Source organism: Bombina bombina, chromosome 11, assembly GCF_027579735.1.
Source record: "Bombina bombina isolate aBomBom1 chromosome 11, aBomBom1.pri, whole genome shotgun sequence".
NCBI lineage: Eukaryota > Metazoa > Chordata > Amphibia > Anura > Bombinatoridae > Bombina > Bombina bombina.
Genome location: NC_069509.1, coordinates 37,116,233 through 37,129,992, shown reverse-complemented (window position 1 = coordinate 37,129,992; position 13,760 = coordinate 37,116,233). Strand labels below are relative to the sequence as shown.

The 13,760-nt window shown below is 39.8% G+C and overlaps 1 protein-coding gene across 4 annotated transcripts in view; it reads right to left on the bottom strand.

The window, feature by feature from the left end:
- Window positions 1-13,760, bottom strand: part of LOC128641998 (sulfotransferase 1 family member D1) — a 143,402-nt gene that overhangs the window by 93,564 nt on the left and 36,078 nt on the right. The window contains exon 1 of one of the 4 annotated variants that reach the window (XM_053694633.1): window positions 10,529-10,618. The exons of the other annotated variants lie outside the window; for them this stretch is intronic. The gene's annotated coding sequence lies outside the window, so the exon portion shown is untranslated. Of the gene's footprint in view, window positions 1-10,528; window positions 10,619-13,760 lie in introns of those variants that run through there. 4 annotated transcript variants of the gene reach the window in all.

Below are 13,760 nucleotides of genomic sequence, written 5' to 3'. Positions count from 1 at the left end.
TGTGTGTGTGTGTATGTATGAGTGTGTGTGTATGTATGTATGAGGGTGTGTGTGTATGAGTTTGTGTTTGTATGTGTATATGTATGAGTGTGTATGTATGTATGAGTGTGTGTGTGTATGTATGAGGTTGTGTGTATGTGTGAGTTTGTGTGTGTATATGTATGAGGGTGTGTGTGTGTATATGTATAAGGGTGTCTGTGAGTTTGTGTGTGTGTATGTATGAGGGTGTCTGTGAGTTTTTGTGTGGGTATGTATGAGGGTGTCTGTGAGTTTGTGTGTGTATGTATGAGTTTTTGTGTGTGTGCATGTATGAGTTTATGTGTGTGTGTATGAGCTAAAAAAATGATAGCAGGCATAAGAATGCCTAAAATAACCGACGTATTGAAATAATCCATGACGTCATAATACCGGACCTAACAAGATCTTGCGGCAATAAATCCCATTGAGGACGGTGGGCCTTATCCTTTTGAAAAAGCCATTTGGCAAAACATCTCAAGGGAGGGTGGTAATTGTTTGGGGCTCCTTTATGTATTTTAATTAGTTCTTAGACCAGACCGATAATACTTTTATAATATCTCTTTACCACTAATCTATATTTAATAGACTTAATCAAACAGGAAGGTACTGGAATTGTTATAGTAGCGCTGCATATACTGACAGACTTTTAGTATCTCTGTACTGCTGACAATTTGATAATAGTGGTATTTCTTCTGTTATGTGTGATCAGTCCACGGGTCATCATTACTTCTGGGATATAACTCCTCCCCAACAGGAAATGCAAGAGGATTCACCCAGCAGAGCTGCACATAGCTCCACCCCTCTACGTCAGTCCCAGTCATTCTCTTGCACCCAACGACTAGATAGGATGTGTGAGAGGACTATGGTGATTATACTTAGTTTTTATGACTTCAATCAAAAGTTTGTTATTTTACAATAGCACCGGAGCGTGTTATTACTTCTCTGGCAGAGTTTGAGGAAGAATCTACCAGAGTTTTTTACTATGATTTTAACCGGAGTAGTTAAGATCATATTGCTGTTCTCGGCCATCTGAGGGAGGTAAAAGCTTCAGATCAGGGGACAGCGGGCAGATGAATCTGCATTGAGGTATGTAGCAGCTTTTATTTTCTGAATGGAATTGATGAGAAAATCCTGCCATACCGTTATAATGACATGTATGTATACACTTCAGTATTCTGGGGATGGTATTTCACCGGAACTACTCTGTTAAAAGTCACTAATCCTTTTAATAGGTATTTATCATGTTAAACGTTTTTGCTGGAATGTAGAATCGTTTACATTTCTGAGGTACTGAGTGAATAAATATTTGGGCATTATTTTCCACTTGGCAGTTGTTTGGTTTTAATTGTGACAGTTTCGTTTCTCTTCACTGCTGTGTGTGAGGGGGAGGGGCCGTTTTTGGCGCTCTTTGCTACGCATCAAAAAATTCCAGTCAGTTACTCTTATATTTCCTGCATGATCCGGTTCATCTCTGACAGATCTCAGGGGTCTTCAAACTTCTTTGGAGGGAGGTAGATTCTCTCAGCAGAGCTGTGAGAATTTTATATTGACTGTGAATAAAAACGTTGCTCTGTAATTTTTATGTCAAATTTAATTATTGTTATTTTTCTAATGGGAACAAACCTTTGCTAAAAGTTGTGTTGTTTTAAAGTTTGATGCTATAACTGTTTTTTCAGTTCATTATTTCAACTGTCATTTAATCGTTTAGTACCTCTTTGAGGCACAGTACGTTTTTGCTAAAAAAGATTATAACCAAGTTGCAAGTTTATTGCTAGTGTGTTAAACATGTCTGACTCAGAGGAAGATATCTGTGTCATTTGTTCCAATGCCAAGGTGGAGCCCAATAGAAATTTATGTACTAACTGTATTGATGCTACTTTAAATAAAAGTCAATCTGTACAATTTGAACAAATTTCACCAAACAGCGAGGGGAGAGTTATGCCGACTAACTCGCCTCACGCGGCAGTACCTGCATCTCCCGCCCGGGAGGTGCGTGATATTATGGCGCCTAGTACATCTGGGCGGCCATTACAGATAACATTACAAGATATGGCTACTGTTATGACTGAAGTTTTGTCTAAATTACCAGAACTAAGAGGCAAGCGTGATCACTCTGGGGTGAGAACAGAGTGCGCTGACAATACTAGGGCCATGTCTGATACTGCGTCACAGCTTGCAGAGCATGAGGACGGAGAGCTTCATTCTGTAGGTGACGGTTCTGATCCAAACAGATTGGATTCAGATATTTCAAATTTTAAATTTAAATTGGAGAACCTCCGTGTATTACTAGGGGAGGTCTTAGCAGCTCTCAATGATTGTAACACCGTTGCAATACCAGAGAAACTGTGTAGGTTGGATAAATATTTTGCGGTACCGGCGAGTACTGACGTTTTTCCTATACCTAAGAGACTAACTGAAATTGTTACTAAGGAGTGGGATAGACCCGGTGTGCCGTTCTCACCCCCTCCAATATTTAGAAAGATGTTTCCAATAGACACCACCACTCGGGACTTATGGCAAACGGTCCCTAAGGTGGAGGGAGCAGTTTCTACTTTAGCTAAGCGTACCACTATCCCGGTGGAGGATAGCTGTGCTTTTTCAGATCCAATGGATAAAAAATTAGAGGGTTACCTTAAGAAAATGTTTGTTCAACAAGGTTTTATATTGCAACCCCTTGCATGTATCGCGCCGATTACGGCTGCGGCAGCATTTTGGATTGAGTCTCTGGAAGAGAACCTTAGTTCATCTACGCTAGACGACATTACGGACAGGCTTAGAGTCCTTAAACTAGCTAATTCATTCATTTCGGAGGCCGTAGTACATTTAACCAAACTTACGGCTAAGAACTCAGGATTCGCCATACAGGCACGTAGGGCGCTGTGGCTAAAATCCTGGTCAGCTGATGTTACTTCTAAGTCCAAATTACTTAATATACCTTTCAAGGGGCAGTCTTTATTTGGGCCCGGTTTGAAAGAAATTATCGCTGACATTACAGGAGGTAAGGGCCACGCCCTACCTCAAGACAAAGCCAAAGCTAAGGCTAGACAGTCTAATTTTCGTCCCTTTCGGAATTTCAAAACAGGAGCAGCATCAACCTCCACTGCACCAAAACAGGAGGGAGCTGTTGCTCGTTACAGGCAAGGCTGGAAGCCTAACCAGTCCTGGAACAAGAGTAAGCAGGCCAGGAAACCTGCTGCTGCCCCAAAGACAGCATGAACCGAGAGCCCCCGATCCGGGACCGGATCTAGTGGGGGGCAGACTTTCTCTCTTCGCCCAGGCCTGGGCAAGAGATGTTCAGGATCCCTGGGCGCTAGAGATCATATCTCAGGGATACCTTCTAGACTTCAAATTATCTCCCCCAAGAGGGAGATTTCATCTGTCAAGGTTGTCAACAAACCAGATAAAGAAAGAAGCGTTTCTATGCTGTGTACAAGATCTGTTATTAATGGGAGTGATCCATCCGGTTCCGCGGTCGGAACAAGGACAAGGGTTCTACTCAAACCTGTTTGTGGTTCCCAAAAAAGAGGGAACTTTCAGGCCAATCTTAGATTTAAAGATTCTAAACAAATTCCTAAGAGTTCCATCGTTCAAAATGGAAACTATTCGGACAATCTTACCCATGATCCAAAAGGGTCAGTACATGACCACAGTGGATTTAAAAGATGCTTACCTTCACATACCGATTCACAAAGATCATCACCGGTATCTAAGGTTTGCCTTCTTAGACAGGCACTACCAGTTTGTAGCTCTTCCATTCGGATTGGCTACGGCTCCAAGAATCTTCACAAAGGTTCTGGGTGCCCTTCTGGCGGTACTAAGACCGCGAGGGATTTCGGTAGCTCCGTACCTAGACGACATTCTAATACAAGCTTCAAGCTTTCAAACTGCCAAGTCTCATACAGAGTTAGTTCTGGCATTTCTAAGGTCGCATGGATGGAAAGTGAACGAAAAGAAGAGTTCTCTTTTTCCTCTCACAAGAGTTCCATTCTTGGGGACTCTTATAGATTCTGTAGAAATGAAGATTTACCTGACAGAAGACAGGTTAACAAAGCTTCAAAATGCATGCCGTGTCCTTCATTCCATTCAACACCCGTCAGTAGCTCAATGCATGGAGGTGATCGGCTTAATGGTAGCGGCAATGGACATAGTACCTTTTGCACGCCTACACCTCAGACCGCTGCAATTGTGCATGCTAAGTCAGTGGAATGGGGATTACTCAGATTTGTCCCCTACTCTGAATCTGAATCAAGAGACCAGAAATTCTCTTCTATGGTGGCTTTATCGGCCACACCTGTCCAGGGGGATGCCATTCAGCAGGCCAGACTGGACAATTGTAACAACAGACGCCAGCCTACTAGGTTGGGGCGCTGTCTGGAATTCTCTGAAGGCTCAGGGACTATGGAATCAGGAGGAGAGTCTCCTTCCAATAAACATCCTGGAATTGAGAGCAGTTCTCAATGCCCTTCTGGCTTGGCCCCAATTAACAACTCGGGGGTTCATCAGGTTTCAGTCGGACAACATCACGACTGTAGCTTACATCAACCATCAGGGAGGGACAAGAAGCTCCCTAGCAATGATGGAAGTATCAAAGATAATTCGCTGGGCAGAGTCTCACTCTTGCCACCTGTCAGCAATCCACATCCCGGGAGTGGAAAACTGGGAGGCGGATTTCTTGAGTCGCCAGACTTTTCATCCGGGGGAGTGGGAACTTCATCCGGAGGTCTTTGCCCAAATACTTCGACGTTGGGGCAAACCAGAGATAGATCTCATGGCGTCTCGCCAGAACGCCAAACTTCCTCTCTACGGGTCCAGATCCAGGGATCCGGGAGCGGTTCTGATAGATGCTTTGACAGCACCTTGGAACTTCGGGATGGCTTATGTGTTTCCACCCTTCCCGCTGCTTCATCGATTGATTGCCAAAATCAAACAGGAGAGAGCATCAGTGATTCTAATAGCGCCTGCATGGCCACGCAGGACTTGGTATGCAGATCTAGTGGACATGTCATCCTGTCCGCCTTGGTCTCTACCTCTAAGACAGGACCTTCTGATACAGGGTCCATTCAAACATCAAAATCTAACTTCTCTGAAGCTGACTGCTTGGAAATTGAACGCTTGATTTTATCAAAACGTGGTTTTTCTGAGTCGGTTATTGATACCCTGATACAGGCTAGGAAGCCTGTTACCAGAAGGATTTACCATAAAATATGGCGTAAATACCTATACTGGTGCGAATCCAAAGGTTACTCCTGGAGTAAGGTTAGGATCGCTAGGATATTGTCCTTTCTACAAGAAGGTTTAGAAAAGGGTTTATCAGCTAGTTCATTAAAGGGACAGATTTCAGCTCTGTCCATCTTGTTACACAGGCGTCTGTCAGAAAATCCAGACGTCCAGGCCTTTTGTCAGGCTTTAGCTAGGATCAAGCCTGTGTTTAAAGCTGTTGCTCCGCCATGGAGTTTAAACTTAGTTCTTAACGTTTTACAGGGTGTTCCGTTTGAACCCCTTCATTCCATTGATATAAAATTGTTATCTTGGAAAGTTCTGTTTTTAATGGCTATTTCCTCGGCTCGAAGAGTCTCTGAGTTATCAGCCTTACATTGTGATTCTCCTTATCTGATTTTTCACTCAGACAAGGTAGTTCTGCGTACTAAACCTGGGTTCTTACCTAAGGTAGTCACTAACAGGAATATCAATCAAGAGATTGTTGTTCCATCCTTGTGTCCAAATCCTTCTTCAAAGAAGGAACGTCTTCTACACAATCTGGATGTAGTTCGTGCCCTCAAGTTCTACTTGCAGGCAACTAAAGATTTTCGCCAAACTTCTTCCCTGTTTGTCATTTATTCTGGACAGAGGAGAGGTCAAAAAGCTTCTGCTACCTCTCTCTCTTTTTGGCTTCGTAGCATAATACGTTTAGCCTATGAGTCTGCTGGACAGCAGCCTCCTGAAAGAATTACAGCTCACTCCACTAGAGCTGTGGCTTCCACTTGGGCCTTTAAGAATGAGGCCTCTGTTGAACAGATTTGCAAGGCTGCAACTTGGTCTTCGCTTCATACTTTTTCCAAATTTTACAAATTTGACACTTTTGCTTCTTCGGAGGCTATTTTTGGGAGAAAGGTTCTTCAGGCAGTGGTTCCTTCTGTATAATGAGCCTGCCTATCCCTCCCGTCATCCGTGTACTTTTGCTTTGGTATTGGTATCCCAGAAGTAATGATGACCCGTGGACTGATCACACATAACAGAAGAAAACATAATTTATGCTTACCTGATAAATTCCTTTCTTCTGTTGTGTGATCAGTCCACGGCCCGCCCTGTTTTAAGGCAGGTAAATATCTTTTAAATTATACTCCAGTCACCACTTCACCCTTGGTTACTCCTTTCTCGTTGATTCTTGGTCGAATGACTGGGACTGACGTAGAGGGGAGGAGCTATGTGCAGCTCTGCTGGGTGAATCCTCTTGCATTTCCTGTTGGGGAGGAGTTATATCCCAGAAGTAATGATGACCCGTGGACTGATCACACAACAGAAGAAAGGAATTTATCAGGTAAGCATAAATTATGTTTTTTTTATTACTCTTGGGCAGAGCTATTCGTTTAGGCAACAAGTCGTCAATAACAGGATGCTTTTGCACCAACAATTCGGATGATTATATTGTTGCAAATCTAGCCCTTGGGTATGTGTGCTGCTACATAATAACAATCGCCTTTATCACTTTGAGATAGGATACAATAGTTACACTTTGAAGCAGTTTCATTTAGTACAACGTTGCAATCCAAATATCACGATCACTGATATAGTTAAACCTATTGCTTTATCTTCTATTACAGCTTCTAAGTGTACCTTGTTTATAAGGGATTGTATCCAATTGCTTGCTCCAATATTTCAAGCCTTTTTGGCTTGTGAGCCTGCACACTATGGGGTAGATTTATCATGGTGCGGACAGACATGATCCGCTATAGCGAATCATGTCCGCCGCACATTGATAAATGCTGACAGCATACGCTGTCTGCATTTATCATTGCACCAGCAATTCTTGTGAACTGCTGGTGCAATAATTGTTGGTATTGAATTAATCTATTGAATGTACCTATAATGACCAGGGATATGGTTTCTACTATGTTCTGTTATCTTGCATATATAGGGATATTGTATTATATCCTTTTATTGTTTTCTTTTTCTTTTTGTTTTTGGAAGCACCAGATAGTGTAACTTGAAAAAAATACCTATGAGATTTTAATGGGGGATCCAACAATAAGATTCAAGGAAGAAATAGTTAGACTATTAGAAGGGACTAAACTGAATGGGGTTCTAAACTAGAAAGAATATAGATATTTGAAAATCGAATACCCAAAAATCCCCATCTTCTACTATCTGCTGAAGATAGACAAAACACTCATTAATCCCCCTGGCAGACCAATCAATTTGGGTATTGGTTCCATAACAAGTAATTTATCACAATATATTGATAAAAACGTACAAAAATATGTTAGCACTTTACCCTCATCCCTTAAGGACTCCACACAGTGGCTGAATATACTAAATGGAATAACTTGGGATAAAAAATATATTTTAGTAACTTGTGATGTGACGTCCCTCTATACGAGTATACCCCATAAAGAGGGAATATAGGCTGTGCAATATTTTCTTAATAAAGAATAAAGATAATACAATGGTAGGAGAACAAAGAGATTTTATTATGGAATGTATTTTATACATTTTAACCCACAATTATTTTAATTTTGATAGTAAATTTTATAAACAATTATGTGGTACAGCGATGGGGACCAGATGCGCGCCTAGCTATGCAAATTTATATATGGGCAAGTGGGAGACCATATTCTGGGACTCCTGCCCAGCTAGCGCGGATCTGGTCCTCTATCATCGATATATTGATGATATTTTTATGATATGACGAGGCACTGAGGAAGACTTGAAATGTACAATAGAAGTGATGAACAAAAATGAACAAAACCTCAAGTTTACCTATGAGTTTAGCCATACTAATATAATGTTTTTAAACCTATTTATAGAGATAGAAAATGGTAAAATCGAAACTTTCACCTTTTTCAAAGAAGTTGACTGTAACAAATACATTCATCAATCAAGCTGCCATCACCATACTTGGAAAACTAACATAATAAAGGGACAATTATTAAGAGTTAAGAAAAATTGTTCAAAGGCAGAAAAGTGGTTGATACAGTCGAGTCTTTTGAAAGACAGATTTCTGGAAAGAGGTTATTCAGAGGATGTGTTAGAGAATACCATCAAAACTGTCAACACAATAGACAGAGAATCTCTTTTGGTCTATTAAAACAAAAATAAGAATAAACTAAGCGAGAATGAAAATTAGATCATTGTCCCACTGATTACAAAATATAGTGAAAATCGTATTTTAATTGAACATATAATAAAGAACAATTGGTACCTATTGAAACAAGATAATATAATAGGTGAAAAACTAAGTAATGTCCCTAAATTTATCTACCGTAAATCTGAAAACCTCAAGACAATGCTAGCACCAAGTCTACAAAAAACAGAAAAGAGACTATTCGAGACCAATATCAAAGGGGAGAGACTAAAAGGTTTCTTCCCTTGTGGATGGTGTAAAGCCTGCCAGCATGGTGTCAAGGGTGACACATTTAAATAAAAAATTAGTCAAGAGGTTTTAAAGATCAATGATATCATTTGATGTCAGGATAAAGGGGTAATCTAACCTGTTAGAATGTGGTTGTGGCCTCCAATATGTTGGACAGACAACACAGAGTGTCAAGGACAGGATCAGGGAACACTTATTAGCCATTAAACATAATAGAGACAATGTCCCATTATACAAACATTTTCAAGACAAACATGGAGGCAAAAATACAAGGCTATATGCAAAGTACCAAAACAATGGAGAGGGGCAGATTATGGTAAAAGACTACTACAGACCGAGGCAAAATATATTTTTTTACATAGATAGTATATATCCACAGGGCCTAAATGCTGATTTTGAAGTCTTTCATCTTTTTAACTAAATTATTTTGATATGACTTTAGTTTTTAAATAAATTCCAATACCAGAGTATTGATATAACTCTCCCTTCCACAGCTTAGTTTACTTTCTATACTTTTTATACTTTCACAAATTACACCCGTTTCGATTGGTCTTTATAGGCTATTGAACCATGTTTTTACTAGCTGTTGACATCTTGAAAAAGGCCCAGTTTGGGGCCGAAACGCGTCGATATACATGTTATAAGTAGTCACTGCTCGAGTTTAAATATAGGGTAAGCCTATTCTCAATTAAGTTCATATTTATATTAGCGTTATTGCACTATGTGATTTTTGTTTTGACAGGTACTGCTTCTATTGGATCCCATTGGATTCCTTATCTATTTTTTGATTTTTTTGATTATCACTTTTTTCCAATTCTTATTTTTATTATATTTCTATTTTTATTTTTGCTTTTGATTTTTTGGATACTCCATCATACACACAGGATTATAATTGGATTCACAAGGGCACAGGATATGTTACACAGGACATTTGATAAGGATATCATCACTTATTAAGACTTTTTATATCATATGGGACTTTTAATATATTTTTTGTGCTTATATGTTTTGGTCTTTCCCCTCTCGTCTGAGGGGTACTTACTCTATTGTTTTTAATTGTTTTCATCTGTTTCGAATTGTTATATGTAGGGTACCCTAGTTTATGTGAATGTAACAAATGTATTTTTAAATATCATTTTGATTAATTCTGGTAATTTGATACTTTAGCCTACAGCTGGCGCTCCCTCTTTCTATAATCATCTAAACTTACATTCTTGCATTTCAAATAAAGATACCAAGAGAATAAAGAAAATTTGATAATAGGAGTAAATTATAAAGTTGCTTAAAATTTCATGCTCTATCTGAATCACAAAAGAAATTTTTTTTGGTTCAGTGTCCCTTTAATATTTCGTATACCCCAATCTAAGAATTTTCAATATAAAAACATACAATGTAAAATATTGAATATGATTTAGAAATTGAGAATACACCACCTGTGTAATGAATCCACTCACACACAAACCAGAAATAGAGTATTTGTAGCTCTTTTGTATATCTATTTCTGCAAACACAGACTTAGTTTGAACAGAAATGGTAACAGTGAGCAATTAATAGCCAGTATAGTAAGTTTTAGAACTCTAACTCTGATAGCCCAGAATCAGAAGTTAGTTGAAGTTAGGATTAGTGGATGAATCTTTTATCATCTGTAACTTATGATTCAGAGTCCAGTTTACTTCACACACATTCACCCAATAAAATATATACAAAGTCACTCACACAGATTGCTTAATACAACCTTAGGTTTGTCCAAATATGTAACTTGCAAGCAGTATTTATTGCGGAATAATATGCAGAGGTAAAGTGATTCACATCCCATGCGTGTAGCAATATAACTTAGACAAAGTCAACTTGAATAAATATGGCAACAGGAGAGCCAACCGATACAATCAATATCCAGAAGTTGTAACAAACAGAAGTTACCTGTGAGTAAGGAGACAGAGAGAGCTTGCCTGTTGCAGGAGTGAATGGCTTGCGGTGAATGTGTGACTCACTTCCGGTTTGGGGATCCAGCGTCGGAAAGCTGCGGAGGTTCCGCGATGTGCAAAATAAACTGACAGGAGCTGCAGAGGGAGACCTGTAAAGGATTTTAGTGCAGAGCGGTAATCACAGATGTTTAGAAACTGGTTTACAACTCAGAGGAAGCTGTAGATGACTCAGTTCTAGGCTAACAAACTTTAGGTATAATTTCCAATCATAAATTTGATAGGTATAGATGTGACCTGAATAGTAGCAAAGGAAACAGCCTCCAGGCTGTTGAACTTCTCAATAATCAGGCAAAGATTGATTGTAGGAGGCTCCCTTTTAAAAGAGCAAGGTGCATGAAGGGAGATACCTTAAAGGTATATCACATACCCCCCTCCTCAAGGGCAGTCAACAGGGGTGCGGAGATATGGCTTCCCAGGATACCGCCGATGAAAAGCGGAGAGCAGATCAGGAGCGTGAACATCCTCATGAGATTCCCATGAGTTGCTTTCAGGACCATAGCCTTTCCATTGTATCAAGTACTGTACATGACCGCGACGTATCCGGGAATCTAGGATGGACTCCACTTCATATTCCAACTGATCCTGGTGATAAATAGGTGGAGGAGGATCTGCCAGTTGTAGTAAAGGGTCCCCTACGTAAGGCTTAATTAGAGAGACATGAAATGTAGGATGAACAGTGAGATCTTTAGGCAGAGTCAACCGAACAGCGTTCGAGTTAACTATTGCCGCAATCGGGAACGGACCAATAAATTGATTGGCCAATTTTTTACATGGCACACGAAGTTTCAGATACTTTGTGGACAGTAGAACCAAGTCTCCTACGACATAGGTGGGACTAGGGGAATGATGTAGGTCATAGTACTTCTTTTGATGTTCTTGAGCTTCCTGCAAATGAGTTTTAAGCAACTGAAGTCTATCTTGTAAGGAATTACTAAAATCCATTGCTCCTGGACAATTCACTGTGGTATGGGATATTGTGATAGTGGTTGGATGGAAGCCGTACGTGGCGAAGAATGGTGATACTTTGGTTGAGGTAGAGATTGAGTTGTTGTATGAGAACTCTGCCATCGGGAGGTAATCAACCCAATCATCCTGAAGATGGCTCAGATAACATCGTAGGAATTGTTCTAGTGTCTGATTCAAACGTTCAGTCAACCCATTTGACTGAGGATGAAAAGCTGTGGTATAACGTGTATCAATTTGTAACAGTTTGCACAGAGACCTCCAGAAGGCTGAGGTGAACTGAGTACCTCTATCTGTGATCACTGTAGTTGGTAATCCGTGTAGTTTGACTATATTATCTAAAAAGACCTTTGCAGTAATAATGGCTGTGGGTAAACTTGTTAGTGGAATAAAATGACCCAGTTTAGTTAAGTGATCTACAACCACTAGAATAGTGGTGTACTTTCGTGAGACTGGAAGATCAACAATAAAATCCATTGATATGGTGGACCACGGCATATCTGGTATTGGTAAAGTAGTTAATAAACCAATAGGTTTTTTGTGTGCCACTTTATTTCTTGCACATATATCACATTTCTTCAGATGATGTATAACATCTTGATTTAGCTGTGGCCACCAGAAGTGTCTTTTGATCAAGTTGGTGGTCTTTTGTACACCTTTGTGGCCTGACAAGACATTGTCATGATAATGTTTTAATATCATCATCCTAAGAGCCTTAGGTACATATAATCTATTTTTGTGGTACATCAACCCTGATGTGGAATCTCTCTCACAAGTTGGGGGGCAATCATTTTCTTTTTGAGTTTCCAGAAGAATGTCCTTTTCTAAGTTAGAAAGTGAGTATATAAATTTCTCTTCTGGTATGATAGGATTGAGGGTCTCGGAGATGTTCGTAGGATCATACATTCTTGAGAGGGCATCAGCTTTGGTGTTAGAATGTCCTGGTCTGTAAGTAATCAAAAAATTAAAGCGATCTAAAAACAGAGACCATCTGACTTGGCGTGCAGAGAGAGTTTTACTTTTCCTTAAATACTCAAGGTTTTTGTGATCAGTAAAAATGAGAAAAGGTTCTTTTGACCCTTCTAATAGATGCCTCCAGTGCTCTAAGGAACTTTTAATTGCTAAGAGCTCTTTGTCACCAATGCTATAATTTATTTCGGCTGGGAGCAAGGTTCTGGAATAAAAAGCTACGGGATGCATTTCTTGGTTTTCCTTGATTTTTTGTGATAGGACTGCTCCTATGCCGGTGTTGGAGGCATCAACCTCTAGTATGAATTGAGATTGATAGTCTGGCAGCGTCAGAACTGGAGCAGTGGAGAAACAGTGCTTTAGCTTGTTAAAAGCAGTTTGAGCTTCTTCATTCCAATGAAATCTTTGGGATTTCCTTGTGAGTTGGGTTAATGGTCTTACAATAGTAGAAAAATCTCTGATGAATTTTCTGTAAAAATTCGAGAAACCCAAAAACCTCTGTAGCGCTCGAACAGTGCGTGGTATGGTCCATTCCTGGATCGTGTTTATCTTTTCAGGGTCCATTTGGATTTTTTGAGGAGATAGAATATAACCAAGGAACTTAATCTGTTTAACATGGAAATTGCATTTTTCCAGTTTGGCCAACAATCTATGCTGTCTTAGTCGGGTGAGTACCCATCGTACATGCCTTTCATGATCTTGTAAATTTGTGGAATAAATTAAAATATCATCTAGATAAATTACAACACATATGTCAGTTAAATCTCGGAATATCTCGTTGATGAAATGTTGGAAAGTAGCTGGTGCGTTACTCAACCCGAAAGGCATGACATTGTACTGAAATAAACCGTATCGTGTGCGAAAAGCTGTCTTCCATTCGTCTCCACTCCTAATCCGAATCAAATGATATGCCCCCTTCAAATCCAATTTGGTATATATGGTGGCATTGGTGAGTCTTTCCAATAATTCTGGTATTAAAGGCAATGGGTATCGGTTTTTTACTGTTATCGCATTTAAGGCTCGATAATCTATTATGGGTCTTAGACTTAGATCTTTATTTTTAACAAAAAAAATACCAGCTGCTGCGGGTGAAGTTGAATGTGATATAAAACCTTTTTTAAGGTTGTCATCTAGGTAGGTGCGTAAATGGGTTAACTCATCCTGGGACAGAGGATATATTTTGCCATAGGGTATTTGAGACCCGGGTATTAATTCGATGGGGCAGTCAAATTCAC